This window comes from Artibeus jamaicensis, unplaced genomic scaffold (genome assembly GCF_021234435.1).
Source record: "Artibeus jamaicensis isolate MK-2021 breed Jamaican fruit bat unplaced genomic scaffold, CSHL_Jam_final contig_471, whole genome shotgun sequence".
NCBI classification, from domain to species: Eukaryota; Metazoa; Chordata; class Mammalia; order Chiroptera; family Phyllostomidae; genus Artibeus; species Artibeus jamaicensis.
In genome coordinates this window covers 7053862-7076562 of record NW_026521850.1, presented here as the reverse complement: position 1 = coordinate 7076562, position 22701 = coordinate 7053862, and the positions used below count along the sequence as shown (strand labels likewise).

Sequence of the window (22701 nt, the reverse complement as noted above, 5' to 3'; positions counted from 1 at the left end):
CCTGAGAGGTGCGGGTCCCTCCCCAGGCTGACACAGTTCCCGATGGCAGTGATAAGAGCCCCTGTCTACTGGGCGTGTGTCACGTCCGCCTGCAGGCCTAAGCCCTCGGCACTCCAGAGTTTTCGATGAGAGTGCCTAAAAGCTCTATCCTTTCCCCGGGTTTCCAGGTGGCAGGGCTGGGGCTCAGAGAGGTGAAGGCACACACCCAGGGCCGCACAGCCAGCTGGGAGCTGCACCAGCATGGAGCTGGCATCTGCATGTGCCAAGACCTGCCCTCTGGACCCTCCTCAGCCTTGAGGGGCCTGGGTTAGGGAAGCGCTCGGACCAACCCTGCTGGGCATTAGACGGGGCGAGGGTGTCTGTGACCTGCCTAATCCCAAGTGGGCGTGGCATCATCCCATCCTCGTCTCACTTTACAGAGAGGGAGCTGGGGCCAGGCAGCCAGTGAGGAGCTGGCAGGACTCACACTCAGTGTTCTGGCTTTGGGGTGGTGTTTCTCCGAATAAGACCCTGCGTCCCCATCTTCATCATCAGCATTGTGGCTGATGCACAACTGTCCCTGAGTGCCTTCCGAGTGCTTGGCAAATGTACCATGACAGCAGGGAGACTCAGAGAAGGGAGGTGGTTTTCCCAGGGTTGCACTGTAAGGTATGGTTGGCCCACAGGGATGTGCCCTCCTGCTGTGGGCAGGGGCAGGGCAGCAGGCTCACCCCACAGATAGGAGCTTGGCCAGCCCTCAGGGGCCGCCTTTACCCGTCTTGCCTTCTGGGCTTGGGCTGAGGGTCCAGTAGCTCCGGGCAGGCGCTGTCTGCCCTTTGAAGGGGATAGCCGCCTGAGCGTGTCACTTTGAACTGCAAGGGGGCCTGTGGTGAGGGCTTGGCCCCCTCCCACGTGCCCCCTCCGCCCGCCCCTCCAGGTCTGGTTCCAGTCGGCAGGCTTGGAGCCAGAGGGGCAGGCAGGGCGGCGGCCCCCCTGTGGGATGTCAGCCTGATAAGTGAGCAGCGGCAGACCCCTGGAGGGGGCAGGAGCTGGCCGCCCACTGGTCTAACCAGCCACATGGCAAGAGTTCAAGCCGGTCACCATAGTGCCACCCTCCCGCAGACATGCCCGTGTGGCTGCAGAGAAACCTCTCCCTGAACGTCAAAGATTTAAATTAAAATAACAGTAATAATGGTAATAAAAATATTAACTGGTAAAAGGAAACATCTCGCCCTGAGGCACGGGGAGTATCATGGAATCAGCCGCGTGCTCTGCTTGGGGAGGGCTCCTGGCGGGAGGCCAGGACGGGTGTTAGGTAAGAGACTGGTGTGTCCGGGCAGCCCATCACCAGGAACCTGGCGAAGCTGTCCTCAGAGGGCTCCCAGGAGGAGCCGGCGTGGCGAGGGAGGGGAGCAGAGTGAAGCAGAAGTCATGCCAGCACAGCTCCTGCACCTGGAAACGCTGGCCTCTTCTCTGATCTTGTGGCCCTGGAGCCGATGCCTGGGAGGCCCAGACCATAACCGGATCTTAGCCACGTGGACAGAGGCAAGATGCCAGTGCTTTGGAGCCTTCGTGTGCGGAGTTCCGTCTCGGCTCTGCCCTTTACTGGCTGTGGCGCCTTCAGGTCGCCGCTTTACCTCTCTGTGCCTCAGTTCCCTCAGAGATGCTTGAGGGCCAAACCCCTGCCTTAGGACAGTGATGGGCTCCAGAGGAGAAAGCAGATGCAGTGTCCTCATAGGAGGTGTGTGGTTCTTGCTGGTACTGTTGCTGATGCTCCCGTAGTCCTTCGGGATGGGCCTGCGCAGGCATCTGATTTGGGTTCCAGGTCAGGTGGTCTCCTTGCTAGAATTCCCTGCGTGCACCGTGCCTCGGCTGGGAGAGGGCATGATGCCCACAGAGTAGGTGCTTGGTTAGTATTAAAAGCAAGTATAAGGGAATAACTTGGGGGCTGGACTGGCTGGGCTGGTGACTCCCAGGCGCTGCCTGTTTCTGGCCAGTTCCGTAGCCTCCCTGAGCCTCTGTCCCCTTGTTGGTAAGTGGGCTAACCTCTCCAGTTGTTGTATTAAAGGCAGTGATGGATGCAGACAGTCCTCTGTCAGTGAATGCGAGCTGTTTTTGACTGTGGCAAGGGCCATGGGCAGGGGTCTGGGTGGGTCACAGGACAGCGAGAGTCTGTGTCCCTGGTGGCCCTGGGAGCTGCCTTGGTTGGGGGGAGGCTGGGATTGAGGCGGGTTTGGGGAAGGCAGGCCAGGCAGGGTCCCTGGGAGCCAGAATACTGGGGGTTAAATTGGTGGCCCAAGACAAGTGGGCGAGGGACAGTGAGTCTGGCTGGAGGGGCTGCCCAGGGGCTGCTGGGACCTGGGGCTGCAGTTGGAGGGGGTGGTAGCTATGCAACAGGGTTCAGACCTCATCCTGTAGGCAGGAGGGAGCCATCGAAGGTTATTGGACGGGGGAGTGACAGGACAGGAGAGGCACTTTATGGAGATGACACGGGCGGTGCGTGCATGGGACTGGAGGCTGGAGACGGTCTCTTTAGAGGCGAGGGCAGCGGAGGGGACAGGAGAGGAGACAGATCTGGGCCAATTTAGGAGGCAGTACCGAGGATTGAGGGGCAGGAGCGGGGCAAAGGGATAGTCAGAGAGGCCTGGGGCTCGCAGCTGGGGCCATGGAACCCTCAGGTCCGAACGCTCTGCCTGGTCCCAGCCAAGGTGACCTACTTGGCTGAGCCCTTGACAAGCCCAGCATTGTGGGCATGTGGTCCGTGCAGTTGCTCAGTCCCTGCACTCAGAAGGACTCTTCTAGTTTAAGGCTCTGCTGTCGCCCTCCTGAAATTCTTAATACTTTCGGAACGAGTACTCTGGGTTTTCATTTTGCTCTGGGCCCTGCAAACTGTGCAGCTGGGCCTGAGCTAGGACCAGGCCCACAGGCACAGCGCCTGCCCTGCCAGCGGGCCTGAGGCTCGTCCTCAAATGGCCTCCTTTTCCTGGCCATGTGCTTGGCCTTCTGGGCCTTCCACAGTTGGCCCCGCCCTCTCTCATCCTCTGTGCTCAGCCGCAAGTTCACCTGCTGTTCCTCTGCTGTTCCCCATGCACTTCCAACATTCGTCCACATCTAGGTGTCACTCAGGCTGCCGTGGGTGTGCACTCTGTGTCCCCCAGCTTCCTTATCTTGTCTGCTTCTGGACGTCTGTCTTCTCTGAAAGCTTGGCATGAATCACCAGTTTCAAGGTATCTCCCTGGCTTCATACTCCATCCCCCTGCCCTCGCCAAGCCTTGGGTCTGCTCTGCCGTGCTTGTTAAACATGAGCAGATTCCTAGCTCTGGGGGTGGACTTGAACTCTTGGAGTGAAGCCCACGAATCTGCATCCCTAGCAGGCCCCCTGGGGGTGCCTGTGTACACTGAAGTCTGAGAACCTCTGCCCAGGGCCCCCCCCCAAGCCTGGCCCATGGCTCAGTTTGCTGAATGAATGAATGAATGGGGGAGCTGTGGTGGTCTCCCCAGCATCAGCAGTGGGTGACTCTGGGTGGACAGGTGGCATGGCAACAAGTGTGGGTCCAGAGGGCGGTTGGGAGAACACCTGGTCTATCCTGGAGGTTCCAGCTGGGCCAAGGCTCTTCCCGTCTCCCTGAAGCCCCAGGATGTGGAGCCAGAATGGGGCATGGGAGAGCAAAATTAGGACCCTCTAGGAGGCAAGGAGTGAGCAAAGGTCAGGGGGGCCCCTGGGATCCCCCATCCAGCACTCCCCAGCCTGCCCCTCCGCATGCAGTTCTCTCTGCACACGGTGTGGCAGCAGGGTGGACTAAGGGTCTTATTTTTTATTTCTGAAACTTTTATACTGTGCATGTGCAGAGTTAAATGTTTGTGTCATCACACTAAACCCTGAAAACCTGTGAGGCAGGGTCTGCCATGGCCCCCATTTCAGAGATGGGAACACTGAGGAACAGAAAGGGGAAGGCAGCTGTTCAAGGTCACACGGTTTAGTTCAAGGTCACACGGTTTAGCTCAGCCACTCCACCAGGTGGCCTCCAAGATGCCTGCTCCTCCTTGCATCTCCTGCTTGTGATGTCCCCAGAAAGCACCTGGCACTTGGTAGGTGGCCAGTGCACATTTGAGGAAGGCAGGAAGGGAGGGAGAGGAGAGGGAGACCCAGCTTACCTATGTGACCGGTGCTCCAAGGGGCAGAACCAGGTCTGACCGCTAATAACCCCTAGAGTGGGGCGTGGAGTGGGGAAGACAGAGGCCAGAAGCAGGTCGCCATCCTGCAGCAGCTCCCGTCAGTCGCACCCCAGAGTGCCAGGGCCCAGGCCCTCCCTAATGCCGCTTCCCGGAGCTGTGCTGTCTCAGACGAGTCCCTCCGCCTCTCCGGGCCTCAGTTCCCTTACCTGTAACATGGGTACGACACCTCCTCCTATCCAGGTCATTGGTTGGACTAACAATGGGAGGATGTGAGCACTTAGTGCAAAGCTCATATATATAAAGTCCGAGGAAAAGCAACGATTCCTTTACGCTCCTTTACAGCTACTGTTTTTGCGGTGGTCATTATTGTTCTTGTTATTAGTAAGAATTCTAACACAGCGCCTCACAGGAAGGCCAGTCCACCTCTCCAGGCCTTCTAGAGCCTGACTTGGCCCCTTGTCTCCCCTCCCTCGCCCTCCTTGTGGCCAGCCCCCCTCTCTACCACCTCCCACGGCCGCATCCCAGCCAGGTCTGATTCCAGCCCTTGCGTCTCCCTGATACGACCCCCCACTCCTCTCCCAGGCAACTGCTTGTCATCTGCTTGCTCACTGCCCACACACCATTGTCGCACAGGGGAGCAGGCAGAACACGCTGGGGCTCTCACAAAGGCAAGGGGCGGTTGGGGACGTCGAGAACAGGTCCACGGGGACGTAGATGTGAGAAGTTTTTGAAAAACCAGCTGCAATGAGAGGAGAGGCAGTGGTGAGGGCAATCCAGGCGGAGCGTCCAGCCTGGGCAGAGGCGTGGAGGCTGACGCTCTTCACACGTGCATGGTGACACAGCACAGTCACCTGTGACCTTGGAGAGTCAAAGGAAAAGGCGGGTGTTTCAGAGCCTGGCGGCTCTGACCTTGGTTCCCTCACTCTCTGCCCTTCAGCTTCAGTTTCTTCACCTGAAACGGGGCGGTCCGAAGACCCACGTCAGATTGCCGGCAAGCGAGATGGCGGCTGCCACTCACCATCATTGTCATTGTCAGCTGAGCAGTTGTGGCTGGGGAAACTGGAGCCCAGAGAGGTTACGTGGCTGCTCTGAGGTCACCCTGCTGGGAAGTGGGTGGTTTGTACTTGGGCCTGACCGCTAATAACTCCTAGAGTGGTACTGCGTGGTGTCACGGGCGCTGCCTCCCATTAGAAAGGGGGTGAGACCCTGAGGCCTGATTCAAACCCGGGCAGCCTGAGCCAGAGCCTGCCTTGTGGTGCTGGCCCTTTGGGGGTGAACTGTGGGGGCAACCACTCCAACAGCCCAGGATGGGACACTGGGGATGACCAGTGACAGAGCGCCAGCCACTCCCTGCCAGCTGGCAGCCTGGCGGCCCCAGACTTCCCTGGACATCCTCATGCCAGCGCCTCCCTCGGTGACCCTTCTGCAGGCCCCGGTCTCACATAGGAGACCCCACAGGAGTTCTTCCTGGTGTTCACGGTGAGGCTGCTGTGTGCCTCGTCCCAGGCACCGAGGACCCAAGTCAGACAGCCCTGTCCCTGAAGAGCTCTCCACCCAGTGGGGGAGAGAGAGGCGTGTCCCTGGCCGCAGTTGGCCGAAGGCTCTGATGGAGGAAGCACTGAGCGCTGAGGACTCTGAGAACAGGGCTCCTCTCTCAGGCTGGGAGGTGTGGAGGAGGATTTCCTGGAGGAAGAGCTGTCCGTGCTCATGGCAGAGGGACTGTCTAGGTAAAGAAGGGAAGGGAGCAGCTTTTGGGCAGAGGGAGCAGTGTGTGCAAGGTCCCGGAAGTGGGCCGTGGTGGGGGAGCAGAGAGAGGCTGCCCGGAGGGGTGTGCCCTTCACTCCAGGGGCCGCTGGGAGCCATGGGAGGATTCTGAGTGGGTGAGTGCCAGGGTCCCTTTGGAGCACGAACTGCGCTCTGACTGCTGAGTGGATTGTGGGGGAGCAGGGCAGGGTTGGGGAGGAAGCAGTAAACATGGGTGTGTAGCTAGGCAGCGCCCAGGCGTGTGTACCTGAGTGCCCTCGGCCCCGACTCGGACGGGCATGCGTGTCTGGGCATCAGCAGACCTGAGCTTTGTCGGGGCCTGGACTGTGATGGGGCCTGGGTGATTGTGTGGGGGACAAACGTCCATGGACACTGGCCATCCCTCCACGTCTGTGTGTGCCTCTCTCTGGGCTTGGGCTGTGTGGGTCGTCCATCAGTGGTGCTGGTGTGTGTTAACGAGGGTACTGGCGTGCGCACATGTGGCAGGTGGTGAGAAGGCCACACCCTGTTCGGCCTCACTGCCCTGGAGAGGACAGAGGCTGCCGGCCTCAGGTGAACCAGCCAGATGTAGTGTAGACGCCAGCCGCTCTTGACACCCCGTCCCCAGCCAGAAGCTGCCAGCTCCTCCTCTGCTCGTCAGTAGTGCCACGCTGCCTGCACTGGGGTTGTCGCTGCTGTCAGCACCTGCCCAGCTCCCTGTGGCTGAACTGCTAGGTGGCAGGTGGTGGCGGGGGCCGTGGCGTGGGTGCATGAGACCTGGAGCAGGCGGCGCCGGGGGAGGCAGCCTCTGCAGAGGCTGGCTCAGAGCCTGTGCAAGGCCCAGGGCTCACTCTCCCGAATGCTTAGTGACCGTGCGTGGGGGGGGGCGGCAGGTGGGACAGCGCCTGTGTCAGCGTGTGCGCACCCTGCACATGCTGCCGTGTGCCTGGACGGGCTGCTCTGTGGGGCGTCCGTGTGCCCACACGCCACCCCCTGTGCCTGTGACATGCCTGCCTGACACATGTCATCAAGCTCAAGTCTCAGCCGCATGCATGTTTGTACCAGCATGTCTGCACCAGCGTGGGCAGCCGTGCTGCCTGTATCACAGCGTGCGTGTGCACACGGGCAGTTCTGTGGCGTGTGTGTGTGTGTGTCTGTCTTGGGGATGCCGTGTGTGTGAAGGTCCCGGCCATCTTGGGCTGAGATGGCTGGGCCTGGGAGGGTGCCCACAGTCAGAAAGGCACTGCGCGTGTGTGTTTGGGCACGGGATGGAGGTGACAGTGGCAGATGGCCCCTCCTGGCCTGTGACGTCTGTGGCCGGCTCCCAGAGCCCAGCCCAGGTTTGAGCAGGGATTTCCTCTTGCCTGTGTCATGGTCAGAGGGCCTGCGGGGCAGGAGGCCATCACGACGGCCGCCCTGGGGCCGCAGAGGCAGCAGAGAAAGTGGGCACCCTTTTCACACCCTCTCTAAGGTGGGAACAGCTCCTCTTCCTCCTCCTCTTCCTCCTTCTCTTCCTCCTCTCTCTTGTCAGGTACTGGACCCAGGCTTAGCTTCAGAGCCAAAGGTGTGGATACCCAGGAAGCCTCTCCAAGTGGGGCCCAGACCCTGGCAGGGAACACATACCCCCCTCCCCTTCTGTGGCCTCAACTAGGGGACGCCCAGGTGAGCCCCTGCTGGTGTCCCTGGCAGGTGGGTCAGGACAGGTGTGCTCCAGTGGGTGTGCCCCAGCCCATGGCCCCCAACAGGTGTGCCCTGACAGGTGTGCCCTGGCCGAGTCTCTGGGCAGAGGAGTGGAGCCTGCCCACTGGCTCCCCGGGTCCCCCAGTTCCCGCTGCCTCTGCAGCCACCCCCCAGCCCAGAGCCCACCGCCGCCGCCACTGCCGCTGTCACTGCCCTGCCCTCGGCCCTGGCACCCTGGGGGGCTGACCCTGACCCCACCTGGCCCCCCACGTCCCAGCTCAGGGCCTCACAAAGGGAGAGGAGGGAAGAGAAAAATCGCAGAGATTTGTCTTGTCTCAGGCTGACAGCGGAGCGAGTGATTGCCAGGCCCGCTTGGCAGTTTTTAATCATTTTATCTCTGTTCTCGGCTCTCCGGGGAGACAGCCAGTGCTTAGCAGTCTGCTCAGAAAGACCTCGGGGCGCGTGGCGCAGCGGCGGCTCCGAGCTCCCATTATTAGCTGTGCTCTTCGGAGCGCGCTCCGATCTCTCCCGGGGGAGCCGGTGAAAAATTAACACGGGCCAGCGGCGCGGGCGCCCGATGTAACTGTAATTACTCCATTGATATTCCTCACACAATAGCGCTGTCATCAGTCATTTACATAAACTTTCTCTCCTCAAAGACGGGCGGAGGTGCCTAATCCTATTGGGCGCTTCCACTGCATGCATTATACATGGCGGCGGGCTCCTAGGTGAGGGGGCGGGGAGGGGGAGGGGAGGGGACAGAGAGTTGAGCACTGGAGGGACTGGGCGAGGAGAGGCTGATCCGAGAGGAGGGAGTGAGTATAATTGGAATAGAAATGGAGAGAAGAGGAGCTAAGGGCCAGGTCGGGGGAGAGCTGGAGCCATCCCGAAGGGGTTGGGGTCCCCATGGGCTGGAGCCCAGTGAGGCCAGGTCCTGCTTTGCCTGATGGGAGTCCTCCTGAATCTGGGGCGAGCCCTCCAGGGGTGGGTGAGGGAGGTTCCTGGCCAGTCTGCTGTCCTGGGGCAGTTGAACCTGACCCTCCAGGGACCTCCAACAAAGCCTCGCCACCCCTCCCCTCAGGACCGGCCCTGTTTTACCCACTGGGGGAACCAGGCCCTAAGCCCCACTGGACCTCTGGCTCCAGGCCCTGCAGCTGCTAAAGAGTTAAACTCTCCCTGGAAATTACCCCGTAATGACCTAATTAAAGACTTCGGGACCACCTACTCCAGGGTGAAAGCTAATAACACCGCCCACCAATAATAATCTCAGTGGAGCGCACCCCCCTTATTGCTGCAGCCTCGTACCTCCCCACCCTCCCCTGGTCCTGCCTGTGCCAGCTGTTGGTGCCTGGGGAGGGCCAGGGACTGAGCCCCCCAGCTGGGCAGGGACGGGCTCAGGAGGGGACCAAGGGGAGAGGTGCAGGATAGTCAAATTTCTGTTGCTGAATATTTAATGAAGGTTGTGCGGTTTATTTGGCCGGCCTGTCGATTTTTATTCTTCTGTCAATAGCTTCTCATATGTGGGGCTGTGATGATCTTTAGCAAGGCCTCTCCGGGGACGGCTGCCACTAAATGCAATTATGGATTTTATACCTCAATGTGTTTGATATTTCTGCTGATCTAATTTGCAGCCTGGTAGTTTATTGTTTGGCATTTTAATGGCGTTCAAATGCTATGGGAAATTTGATTTCTTTTTATAATTTCTCCTTAACGCAGTTAATGCGGGTGGTGGGATGGCCCAGATTTTAGAGCTGAATGTATAGAAGGAAGAGAAAAAGAGCACACACCCAGCGTGTGTTCAAGCATGTGTCCGCTGAAGGGGGATCTCCCTTCGAGCCACAGGGCCCCGTGCCTGCCGCCCTCTGGGCGCGGGCTCAGATGGCTGGTGTAGGGGCTGGTGCTGAGGTGTGGGCAGGCTGACCGTGGCACCCGGGGCTCGGGCAGAGGTACCAGTAGGCGGGTCTTCCTCCGCTCCCAGTGCCCTGAGCTCCATGGCCCGTAGGCCCGTCACAGGACCTCTCCAAGTGGCTTCTAGGTCACCGCCTGGTCTAGTTTTGAGCAGCTGTGGAGTCAGGCAGGCCATCCCTCCATTGCCACCGGTTTTTGTGACCTGTATCGAAGGGCAGGGTCTACACCAGTCCTGAGCCTTTGAGACTGGGGGTGATTCTGTGACGTGCCTGTCATCTCTAACAAGTCCTTGTGAGGCCTCAGCCACATTCACCCAATGTATCCCCTCCCAAGTCCCAGGTCAGGGATGTCCCCACTTGAGCCCCTGCCTATACTTCTCCTTCCTTGCCTGGCCTGCTTAGGAAGGCATGACTGGAGCGGGTTCCTAGAGGCTGTGCTGGCCCTTTTCTAGGCTGGAGAACAGCCAGGAGGACAGAGGAGGCCCCCTGCCTCCTCGGGGCAGCTCCCCCAGCTGAGCCACCTTCCTCCCGGACAGTGAGTCCCCAGGCTAGGTGGCTGGCCAGGACTAGCCTTCCGCCATGGCAGGACAGCTTGGGCCGGCCCTCCGGCGTTATTCCAGACTTTCTAAAACAGTTTCCAGGGGAAAGAATCTGGAAAGGCTGAGGAACCTCTTCCGAGTGGCCTGCCTGGAAGCGAGCCGGGAAGGTGGCGTGAGACAGGCAGACCGGGTCTCTGTCCTGGTTTGCAGGGCTCCTCGGGGTGGCCAGGCAGCCGCACGGGGAGGGTCTGTCCCGGCTCCCTGTGGCCTGCACACCCGAGTTCTGGTTGGGAAGGCCCCCTTTCCTGGCGCACAGGACAGCCGGGAGTCCAGGACCCTGGGGATGCGGAGATGACTCAAGCTGCCCAGACTGGACACTCACTGTGTGCCGGGCGGTGTGCTCAGCACTTGGCACACATCATCTCCCGGCATCCTCAGGAAGTGAGGGGACTGTTATTACGGTCCCCATTTCACAGGGGCACAGACTGAGGCTCTGAGAGGTTTACAGCCCCTGCCTGAGCGTGTAACTCAGGGCCAGGACATAAAGCCAGGGGCGTGTCACTTCAGAGGCCCTTGTGTCAGCCATGGTGCCTGACAGCGAGGGCCTCCAGGACCGGCCTGCTGGGGGGGCAGGCCCCCAAGCCCGTCCGGATTTATTCTCCTGCCCTTTTCCTCCCTCTTCTTCTGGAGTCACTGGCCCAGGAGGTGACCTGCCCTCGTAACCCCCTGGGCTGCTGGCTCGGCCATGCAGGTGCGTTCTGTCTCTGGGGGAATTTTGTTCCTTTTGGAAAGGAAAGGCTGTCCTTACCACCCTTCTGGGGGATTCTAACCTTGCCATTTGGCCCCCACGTGGTGGCTGTCCATAATACCAGTGTCCCCAGCCGCTCGCCCGCTGGACCGTGAGCAGTCGTGGTAATGACTCACACTCACAGATCCCCGGCCAGCCCCGGGCACAGCACTTCATGTACCTTCTCTCCCAACCCCATGAGGCAGGGACCACGACTACCCCCAGTTCGGGTCGGGGACTGAGGCTCAGAGAGGACGCACTCCTGCTCGTGTCCCGGCGAGCACACAGAGCTCCCCCAGTGCCATAGTCCCGGCTAGAACAAACGCATCGCCCGAGGCCTGTCTCGTGTGTCTCATGCCACCCAAGGACAATCGTGTCCGTAGGTGTGTCCCCAGTAGGGCAGGGGCTGGGTCTGTCAGACTGGTCGTCTCTCTGCTGCCACAAGAGGGCCTGGCACACCCCAGTGGCCAGAAAGGTTGCGGAGCGAACGATGGGTGAACGAGTGAAGCCTCGCAGCCCACGCTCGGGACCTGTCTTTCCAGCTCTCCTAAGATGCGGAAGCTTTAGGAGAGATTCCAGTCCGGATGCCAGGTGCCAGTGCTGCTCAGAGTTCTCCTCCCGCGAGGCCCCCGGTCCCAGGGCCAGCCCCTCAGCCCCACCCCAGACGCCGGGTCTCACCCCCATCCTCACTTTGTCTGGACACCCGACTCTTTCACACCCCTGTACCCCTGGCCACACTGTGTTCTCCAAGGACAATGTTCCCTTCCTTTCACGATGCCCTGCAGGGCGGGCTCTGTCTGCTCTGGGTGTCCTCGCTGCCCTGGAAGGACCCGGAGGTGACGCTGTCCCCCTACAGCGCAGATACTGACTGAATGGGTAGGTGGAAGAAGGAAGCCAGGGGCAGAAAGGCCGGTGGCGGCCGTCTCAGAGAGCTCCCACCTCAGCCCCAGAGGGCTGAGACAAACCAGTCTCCTGCTAGCTCAGAAACTCCCATCCTGGGGGGTGGGGGGTGGTAAGGAGGGAAAACGGGTGGAAACTTTGTCTCTGGAGTGTGGACAGGACACCGTCAGCAGGCGGTAGGTAAGCAGTCCCCCGGTGGCCTCACACTGTCCTGAGAGCTGTCTGGGGTTAAGTGCCCCCCACACCCCCAATCGGCAGTGAAACAAGACCTGAGTAATCTGATGTTCCACTTAGGAAAGAAAACAGAACCCCCCGCCTGGATGGGGCTGGGGCTTGGGTGGGCAGGGGACAGCCCACCAGCATCAGCTCCGCCATCAGGGCCTGATAAGATCTTCACAGCTTGTTATCCTGGCCAGGCTGGCGTGTGCACGGCTGGGGGCCGCTCTCCAGGTAGCTGGGCCTGTTCTCTGTAGCCTGCCTGTGCAGAGGTGAGGCCCGTGCGCGCTGTGGAGGCAGCTGCGGAGGGCCTGGGGTCCCAAGGCCTCTCCGTCCGCCCCCAGGAGCTCCTTCGTTGGATCCTTGACCCCCTGTGGGGCCCCAGAGAGCAGATGCAAGCTGCAGTGCAGCTCGGCGGGCGGGTCGGCTCAGTTCGAGCCAGCCCAGCTCAGTCACTTCCCAGCGGCGTGCCCTTGGGCGAGTCACATGCCCTCAGTTGCCTGCTCTAAGTGGGGAGCGCAACCCTTACTCCTGGATTGTGGACAAGCTTTAGTAACATCCTGTTTGCCCCTGACACAGTCGAACAGCTCAACACAGCAGGAGACCGTGTCGGTCCTGTTGTCCAACCCAGACATTTTCACAGTGAGAAGGGATGTTGCTGATAATCTGCTGGGACCGTAGATGCCAACTAGGACTGTCCCAGGCGTCCTGGGATCAACAGTCACCTATCAGTAAAGTGCTCTTCCACAGGTTGGGGACAGGTGTGTCAAGGTGGGGTACGGGCGCTCCCCAATCTTTCCCCAGGGCTTGTTGGCAGGCAAAGGCCTGCAGAAGGATTCACCCAGAAAAAACACTGTGTCACATTTACAGAGCTCCAGCTGCATTGCCAGGTACTGTGTGTTCTGGTGGACTTGTCACAATAACCCTGTGAGGTGTATACCACTTTTACTACGCCCACCTTACAGACGAGAAAACTGAGGTCAAGTGATTTCCGAAGGTCTCACAGACAGGAAGGGGCAGAAACGGGGCCCGAAAGCAGGTTGGGTCATCTCCCACGGGGGAGGTGTCTGCCTGGACAGCGCTGCTCACTTCCCCACCGGGCCCGGCCAGCCCCTCTGCCCTGGCAGCAGAGAGGAGAGGAGGCCTGGCTGATAAAGGACCATCTGGAGGCCAGGTGGGAGCCATCTCATCCTGCCAGGTAACAGGCTGGGCCCTCTGTGCCTTGTGCCCACCAGCAGGGCATCCGCAGAGTTGGTCTCCCAGGCTGGAGGGTCTCCGCCAGCAGCTCCGCAGCTGTCAGAATTAAAGAATGAGATGGGGAAAGAGATCCATAAACTGCGGGTTTGCAGAACCTGTTTGTTGGGTGAGCTATTGATTGACTGGAAGGCTCCTCCCAGGTCAGCATCTACTTGGCTTGATGGCCACAGAGGACGGTGGGGTCAGGCACAGAAAAGGAGAGGGAAATGTTGACTCCACACCCCTCCAGCATGTCCACACCCGCCCCCCCCCCCAAACAGCCTCCCTGGGCCTCACTGCAGCAGTGCCCTTCCTCGGGCAGGGGCTGCCCCTGCCGCCTCAGGATAGTTACCCCTGGGGATCAGTTCATTGCCTCGGAAGCTCCCTGTTTCTGCCCCTGCACCGCGGGATCATGTCCTGAACTGTGCAGAGCAGTGCCCTCCATGAGGCAGCGGGGAAGAGCGGCTTCTCCAGCAGTTGAGCGGAGTGAGAATCCTGCCCTGCACTTCCTAGCCCCTCTCTGAGCCTCTGCTTCCTTTCCTGTAAAATGAGACAACTACCCCTTTTGCAAGGGCCTGGGGGACTCAGAGGCACGCGCAGCTGGGCTCCAGGTGGGTGCAGAGGGAAGCTCCTGGGCGCACCCTCCTGAGTCAGGTGCTGGTGGAGACGCATGTTCTGCTGGGGATTCCCTAGAGTGAGACAGGCCCCTTTCAGCAAGTGAATCGAGTTTCTCAGAGTCCCTTCCGAGAGCTGACAGGGTTAGGCCCTGGGGCTTCTCCTCCCCCCCCCACCCGTCCCCCCAGCTGCTGGCTGTCTGCCCCCAGAGAGGGCTCTGCTCCCTCTCCTCCAGGCTCTGGGGCGGCCAGTCCTCTCTGGTTCTTCTGATCTGTGCTCAAACGGCTGGGCTGCTTCCACCCCACCTAGGCCCCTGGTGAAGAGCCTTCTGCAGACCAGGGATCCCGTGTCTCAGAGGCCACCTTGCACACCCTGAGTGGGCACCTTTCCCCAGAACTCTGCACTTAGCCCTCAGCAGACCCCACCCCCCGCACCTCCTGTTGGCCCTGATGGCCGATGGCCAGGTGTGAGGGAGGGAACAGGGAGGACTCCGACCGGACCTGTCCTCAGAGGGCCCCCAGTCTGCTGCGGTGGACAGGTATGCACACCGGTGACACCAGATTGTGCTTGAGGGATGTCTCGGGGCCTGGCAGAGAACAGGACCACAGACCCAGTCTCCCCACGGGCCTGTGGCTTGGCCCACTGGGCACAGACTGGATTGCAGCCCGCTCACCCCTCTGAGGAGCACCCTGTTCATTGGGCAAGCTGCACAGCCATCGAGGCGGTCCAGGAGGAGCTGGGCCTGTGGAGGGACAACGGTGTAGACCCTGGTGTCAGAGACAGAGCTCTTGAGCCAAAGGGGGAAGGTCCGCTCTCGGGGGGGCCCTTCAGCACACGGGGAGGCAGGCCGAGGGGCGGCCCCACATGGAGCTAGGAAGCAGGGCTTGTCCTCGGAATCCCCAGATTCCGTGTTTAAGAGTTGGAGGTGACTTCAGAGTTAGAGGGAGCCACAGCACGAAGCTGCTTTATCCAGGACAGGGCAGGGGCGAAGCTGATGGGGGAGGAGGTTTGGGGAAACACCGTACCCCTGGGGTGGAAGCCCCGCCCTGCCCAGCCCAGTCAGTGCAGTACCTGGCGCCCCCTAGGCTCTCATGAATATTTCCTGAGTGGATTATTAACCCAGCAGAGGGCCAGAATCTTGGCTCAGTTCTCCTCTCTTGAGGCCAGAGATCACTGGCTTCTTGGCAGTGTGACCAGAGGCAAAACTGGGCTCAACTCTGCTCTTCCTCTGGAGAAGAGGAGGAGATCTCGGTTTGCTCTCCTGTGAAACAGGCTAATATCCTGGAGTAGAGTGTGGGTGATGGGAGGAACCTCCGAGTGTCCAGAGAGATGGAAAGTGTGCTGACCCTCTTACCTCGTGTGTCCGTCCACCTCACCCTTTCCTCCACCCACTCTCCACCTACCCATCCATCCAGCCCCCCATCCATCTGTCCATCTACCCTCTCATCCACCTCTCTGTCCTTCCACCCACCCACTTACCCATCTGCCATCCCTCTGTCCATCCATCCGTCCGCCCACCCACCCTCCCAGTATCCACTGAGGGCCCCCTCCACACTGGACCTCTCCTTGGACAAACGGAGACGCAGCAGTGAGACCAGAACTGACAGCAGGGAGACAGGCAGTCAGGTGGTGAGGCAGGCACCGCATCCTCCACCCCACGGGCTGGTTTGCGCCTCCGTAGGACTAGCACCTTGGCCCCTGGGTTCTGTGTCGCGAGGATGAGCAGAGTCCAGCTCCGAGGGACCGTTCCCCAAACCAAACTCCCTTTGAGGAGGCGACCTTCAATAGTTGGGATATTCCCCCGGGCTTCTTCCCGCATGTTCACATTCAGTTCTCCTTGCTGGCAACTTTCAGACAAAACAGGACCATGCCCCACAAAGTGTTTACTTCCTGGTCAGTTCCTTGTTGATGCCTGCAGCCCCTCCTTGGTGCCTGCTGGCCCAGCGCTCCTTTAACCAGCCCCTAACCTTGGACTGGGGGTTGCGTTTGATTTCTACCATTACAAGTAACACTGCAGTGGACGTCCTTGCACTGCAGCTCTTGCCCAGATGCACGAGAACTGGGTTCCAGTGCGGACTGGGCAGGGTGAGTTGGGGCCAGGCACTGTCAGAGGACACTGCCTGCAAACACCCAGACATCTACAGCAGCTTCTGGCTGGCCTGGGAAGCAGCCAGTGGCTCTGGGTGGCTGAAGTGTTGTGTGCATGAGTGGGGAAGTGTGACCTGGCTGGTCCTTTCAGGGAACCACACTGGGTGGGGGCTCAGAGCTTGTGAGGCCTGGCCCAGGTGTGAGGATGCCAGCCTGCTCAGGAAACCCTGGGGTCTCTGCACAGCCCCTGGCCTGGCTCTACAGCCACCCTGTGTCCTTGGGGAAATCCCCTGGCTCAGGTGCAGGCAGCCCAGGGTGGTCCCAGGCATGGACTGGGTGAGTTCACAGGGACACAGGCTTTGGTGCCTAGAGATCTGATGTCTGCCCCCAACCCTCTGTCCCGCTTTCTCCAGGGAGCTGCCAGCTCTGCCGTCCCCCTCGTGCTCTCTGGGCCCTGGTGGCTCCTTGGGTGTTAGGAAGGGCGGCCTCCCAGCATATGGCCTGACTCTATGCAGTATTCATTTTTATTTCTTCAGCACGTTGTGAAATTCATAACACCCGGTAATGACTTCCTCACTGTACTGGGTAAAGAGAGGGGGGAAAGGCCCTTGAAGAAAAATGAACCGTGGCAGGCGTGGACTCCATTTGTAACAATATGGAAATTGATTGTTGAGTCGGAGGAATATTTTGTAGTTTGCTTAGCTGTGCCCGGCACTAATAGCCGGGAACATTAGTGAACCCTGGGAATGAGTTATGGGCACATTAAGGAGGCCTCGAGGCTCCCGGGCCTCCCTCGAAGGCGGGTCCCAGCCCCCCAGGCCTGCCTGCCTGCCGTGGGCACTCGCTCCTCCCTGGGAGAACCAGGCCTGGCTGGAGCTCTGCGTCCAGAGGGAAACACAGGTGCCATCCTGGTGGAGTGGCGGGGGCGGGGCCTGGTTTCAGATGGCAGCTCATCTCCTTCGTCTGCTGCACCTTGGGCAGGCGACTGGCCTCCCTGTCTTAGTTTTCTGACCTGTAGAGAGGCCTTCATTACTCCTTGCACAGGGAGCATGGGAGCGCAGGGGAAATGATGAAAACCAAGCAAGGGCACAGGGCTGGGCAGCGTGGTGGTTCAGGGAGCCCCACGGAGAGGAGGGTAGGTGGACAAGCGGCAGAGGACAGCTGCAGATGGGGTGGAGTCAGGCAGAGGGATGCGGGGACTGCCCGGGACCACGAGGCTCCTGAGGATTGAGCCGGCTGCAACCGTAGGGACCAGTAACTGGGCGGGGGGAGTGATGACTTCCAGCCTCCGCTGCCCATCAGTAACTTCCAGGCCCCCAGTTTCCCCAGGATGGGGTACCAGTGACTTCCTGACTTGCTCACGTGAGGCCTCCACAGGGCCCTGAGACCCCACTGATCTGCAGTCATGGTCCCCGTCCCCACCCACCCAGAACGCCACTTCCCGTCTGTCCCACTATTCACTCAGTGCCTGTGTCAGACTCTTTGATGCCTCCCCTCGCCCTCACCCCCACATCCGGGCCTTCGGACCCCTTGACTATCACCCAGACCTGCCTGTCTCCCTCTGTCCCCTGGGCCGCCCCCCACCCAGACCTCCCCATCCCTCCCCTGCAGGACTGCATTAGTCTCTCCCTGGCCTCTCTACCTGCCCACTGTCCGTCCTTCCACCCTGAGTCAGAGCATCCTTTTAAAAATGCCCATCTGACCTTGTGGAAGTCAGGACCTTTGAGGAACCTCCCCGCGGCATCTCCCTGCACCCCCCCAGCCCCTCCTGGGTGGGCACTGGCACCAGCTTCTCAAAGCTGAGCAGCCATCAGAACCCCCCACCCACCCAAGGACTTGTTAAACTGCAAACTGTAGCACGCACAAACAACCAGCTAGTCTGCTCAACTACACACTTCTGCCGTCTTGGATTCAGTCAGTCGGGGTGCGGCCTGAGAGCTTATATTTCTCATAAGACTCCCGGGGGTGCTGCAGCCACTGTCCTGAGGACCCTCACTTAGAGGAACACTGGTTCAGGCACCCAAAATTGTCTCCTGTCCTCCGGCAATGGTTTCATTCTTGCCACCACAGCCTTGTGCCTGCCACACCTGCTGCCAAGAATGCCCTTCCCTGCTCTAGTCTCCTCTCCCCGTTTCACCAGGCAGAGTCCAGCCTGGAGCCCCGGTGCCACTGTGACCCCCTTGTCCCTGCGGGTCCCCAGCCGGGGATGCTCTTCTGGCCGACTCTGAGTCTTCACGGGGGCCAGGTGGAGGAGGCCCCAGAGAGAGGGCCGTCTGCCTCCCAGGCATCGGGGCCACTTGTTTTGGCACTTTGAACGCCGGATCTGGCTGCCAGGGGTGTGGACGGGCCATTCGTGGGCACACAGACCCAGGTCAGCCCTCCTGGAGGCCAGAGGGCGCAGAGGCCTCTGGGAAGACAAGGCCAGAGCTGCACCTCTGACCAGTCAGCTGAAAGGCAGGCCGGGCAGGCCAGTGTTTTGTTTTAATCACGAGTGAGGTGCTGACGTGGGCCTCCCTGGGGGCAGCGAGGGGGAGACCAGCCCCACGGGCGGTGCGGTGGAGGCGCTTCTGCAAACAGTGAAGAAAACCCAAGTCAGCAGCAGCGGGGGAGAGAGGGCCAGTGGACCTGGAAAGAGGCCATTCATTATGCCAGGAGGGTGGCAGGAAAGCCCCACCATGCCCTGTGACCCCCCCACTGGCGGCTGGGCCTGCCCACTGCTCAGGCCTGGCCCCCCGCCCTTGCCATCCCCGGGACAGCAGAGCCAGGGCCTGGGAGCAGCTGGAAGTTGTTGGCCGCAGCAAAACTTCCAGAGCATCCTCTCCGTGGGTGCCCTGGGCGGCCCTTGGCGGGCCGGGAAACTGCTCTCCATACCTATTTTAAACACCAGTGTAATGGTTTATGGCCCATAGAGGGATAATTACGGAGTGCAGAACCGGCTTTTATGGCCCCTCCTCCCCGGGGTGCACTTAGAGAGCAGTATGTGTCATGTAGCCAATTTAGATAATGATTCTGATAAAGATAAACGGAATTGTTTATTATAAGTAATTGGGTCTGCTAAGGCCCAGATGAGGCGGTGATGGGGCAGGATGCGGTGGGTGTGCGGACATGGGGACAGGGGCCTGGATGGGGCTCCAGGGTGGAGACAGGCCTGCCCTGTTTACTCTGTGTGTGTGTGTGTGTGTGTCTCTCTCTGCTTCCCTACTCTCTCTCTTTCCTCCCTCCATCTCCCTGTCCTCTCTCGGGCTGAATGGATCCTCCTCCATCTGCATCCTGGGCAGCAGGCTGCTCCTGGGCATAAATAAATCATGGGGTTTTCTGTCACGTCAGCTGAGCGGGGGAGGCACCTGGAAGGAGGGCCAGGAGGAGCGGGAGGGGTTCCGACCCGCCCTGGGCTCCAGGGCAGCCTGGCCTACGGGACACAGACCCCAAGCAGGTCCCCGGAGCCCCGGAGGGCTGCTGTCCTCCTGGCGGGCAGCTGGCAGGTGTCTGGGGGTGGGATGGGGTGCACAGAACTGGGGGCAGCCTAGTGCTGAGACAGGCGCTGTCTCAAGGGGGCTGGTGGCCCCCTGTTGGAGGTCTTTGTGAAGGGTAAACAAAATGAAGGGCCGTTGAGCCCGCCCCCTCCCACAACACACACACACACACCTGAGACCTCTAATTACGCCTCAGCCCTAGGCCCGGCCGTGGGAACGCTGCCCCTTTAACCTGCCCGCCTGACCCCTCTCCCCCACTCCCTCTGTGGAGGCCCCCTGGGTCTCAGCGCCTGGCTCTTCAGGAGAGAGAGGGGCCCTGAAGGCCCGGCCTCTGAAAGGGGGTGCCCCGAGAATGGAGTCTCTGAGAATGGGACGCAGGTCCCCAGGGTCTCTGAGGGGACGGAGGATCAGCTAGGCCCTGAGCTGGGGTTCCTGGAGCTGAGGAATCTACAGGGGGATCCTGCGAAGCAGTGCCCTTGTGGGGGGTGTGGGGACCCACGTGTCGGAGTCTTAGATGCAGGATTCCACAAGCTGGCTTGAAGGGGAGGACCCTACAAACCAAGGTGTGAGCTTGGGGGACCCACAAATGAGGGAGCCCTATAAACCAGGGTCCCCAAGGTGGGGGGACCTATGTGCAGGGTCATCAAAACTACAAACCAGGGTGGCTGAGGTAGGGAGGCCCCTGAAGTGGGGTACCTCATGAGGCTTGGGGGTCCCAGGGTCCCCACACAGAGGCCCATCAGACCCAGGTGTAGGGGCCCCGGCTTGGCTGCCGGAGGCTACAGCTCCCCCGGATTGAAACCCAAACCGGAGGAGCCGCCTGTCACCACGCCTGTGATCCCAGGCATGATTGAGAGGGGCGCGGCGGGAGGGGGGCCTCCAGGCCCCCGGGCAGCCCCTCCGAGGAGCAGCCGCGCAGCAGGAGTCTGAGCTGGCGAAAAAGCGGGGATTTTTCTCTTTCTTCTCTGCCCGCTTATCTGATCACAGCGGAGGGAAGGGCTCCCGTTCAAAGGCAGGTCCTTATCGGCCGGGGTTTGTTTGGGGCGTGACAGCTGCACCTGGCGGGGAGGCTTCCTGCAGGTGGAGGGCGGGTCTGGGGCTGAGGGCTGCATCTGGGCCTGCCCCACACGCATCTTCACCGGCATCGCGGTCTCTGTGCGCCGTGTGTGCCGTGTGTGTCTGTCCGGGTGCGCCTGTCTCCCACCTCTCTGAAACGGTGCGCGTGTGGCTGGGCACAGAGCAGACCTGCTCTGCCCAGGGGACAAAAGGAAGGGGCTCAGAGCTGGGCCTGGGGCTGAGCTTCCCTGGTGATGCTGGGCCCCCCACCGCCCTGAGGGGTACAGGCAGTGGGTACAACAGGGACAGAGAGAGGAGGGAGGGTCACGAAGCTGAGGCGCGGCCCCAGGGACGCTGATGAGTAGAAAGAAACTTTGGGAGAGGCCAAATCGGGTGAGGGGGCCTGGTCCAGCCGGGCGCAGGGGTGCAGGCAAGACTGAAGTGGGAAGCCCACTATGGGACCAAGGGGCCCCCATGTAGGGACAGAGCTGTCCCCAGAGTGCTGTGGGGACTTTAGTGCCAGGAGTTGACTTAGCTTAAGACCCATCTCCCCTCCCCTGTTTCTTCCAAGTACATGTTGGAAAAAATACAGAGACATCGCCGTCCCTTTCCCCAGTTTCTCCCAGTGGCGAGTAACCCCTTGCACAGCTAAAACACACATCACAGCAAGGATATGTCAGTACGATGCATTGTCTTACTCAGATTTCTCCAGTGGTACGTGTGTGTGTGTGCGTGTGTGCGTGGTGGCAGTCCTGTGCAGTCCTGTGTAAGTTCTGTGTCCGCTCCCGCAGGTAAGGTGGAGGGGCGGTTCCATCACAGGGGTCCCTCCTGCTGTCCTTCTGCAGCCAGACCCAGCTCCCTCTGAGCCCCATCCCAAAGCCCCTGGAGTTTTCTGTTTTGTTTAGTAAATGGCACCTCCATCTACTAGTCTCCCAAGCCGAACACCAAAAATCCCAGCATTGTTTTGGTGCCTGTCATCTCTGCTCCCCACCCCTGTGCAGGCAGTGGCCCAGGCCTGGGTGTCCGCCCAGTCCTACCACTTCCGGAACTCTCCCCTTCTCTCCGTCCCCCATCACTGCCCTTGCTCAGCTCCCCGTCGTACCCTGCTCTCTCGGCCCGGCCACGTGGCCACACACATGCCGAACCTCCAGCAGCTTCCCTGTCAGGACACGAACACAGAACACACTGCTAGCTCCGCCCTGCCCTGCCCCTCTGCTGTCCTTCACTCTGCCTTCCAGCCATCCTGAGCTACTTGCACCCCCACCCCCTCCTTGGGATGCCACGCCACCAAGCTGTCCCCTCTGCTGGGGCCCAGCGCCCATTCCTGCTTGTTCCTCTTGGGTCACCCCTGCCCCTCTTGCAGGTTTCAGCTGGAGTGCACTGTCCAGGGTGCCTTCCCAACCTCCTGTCCGGTTTGCTGGCCCTCCCCGGGCTCCCGAAGCCCGGTCTGCTTCCCCCACCCCAGACCCCTCCGTGTATTGTCATGGTCTGTTTACTCGCCAGTCTTCCCGAGAGACAGCAAATAACTGGAAGGCAGAGGCTGTGTCTGCTTCAGCGCTGTGAGCCTTGGGCTTGTGTGGTGGGGAGCAGATGCCCAAACCCGGCTGGTGTGAACAATGAATGGGTGGGTGGGCAGGTGGTAGGTACACAACTTGGCCTGGTGTCGCCTCTCCAGGTGGGGACAGACAACCAGGGGCTGGGGCCGGGGGAGGGAGACTGTTTGCACCGCTCTTACTGAACTGCAGCCACCTGTCCCGGAATAGGGCCTTGCCCGTGACCTCTGCCTTCTCCCCTGTGCCCTGGTTGCCAGGGCTGAGCAGCTGGCTCTGGGGAAGGAAACAAAGGAACAACTATTGAGTGCCTTCTGGATGCCAGGCTCAAAGCATGCCGCAGGAGACAGAGTGGGCCCGTGGGAGGAGTAGGGAGAGTTGTGACAGGAAATCCTGGTGCTATTTTTGCCAACTGTGTGACCTTGGGCAAGTCTCTTCACCCTGTGAATTGGGGAGGGGTGATGATAATATCTTCCAAATGCACTTCCTAGGAGGAGCTGGGGAAACTGTGGGTATGGGCTTGAAAACACTGTGATTTCACTGTGGGCTAATTAACTTTTTGGAGGTTCCCAAAAGCGCCCTGGTCTGGGGCTGAAGCCAGGAAGGTATCTCCAGCTCAGCTCTGAGGGTCCCAGCAGCCCTGACCTTCAACCTTCCTGCAGTGGCCCCCTTAGATGGGAAGATCTAAGTATCCTGGTTGCCCCAGGCCCCAGCTGGTTCTCCTGAAGGGGACAAGCAGGATGGGGCCAGTGACGG

General features: G+C 60.4%; 1 protein-coding gene across 4 annotated transcripts in view; it reads left to right on the top strand.

Moving 5' to 3' along the window:
• LMX1B (LIM homeobox transcription factor 1 beta) overlaps nt 1-22701 on the top strand; it is a 78284-nt gene that overhangs the window by 15629 nt on the left and 39954 nt on the right. The gene's annotated exons all lie outside the window — the stretch shown is intronic.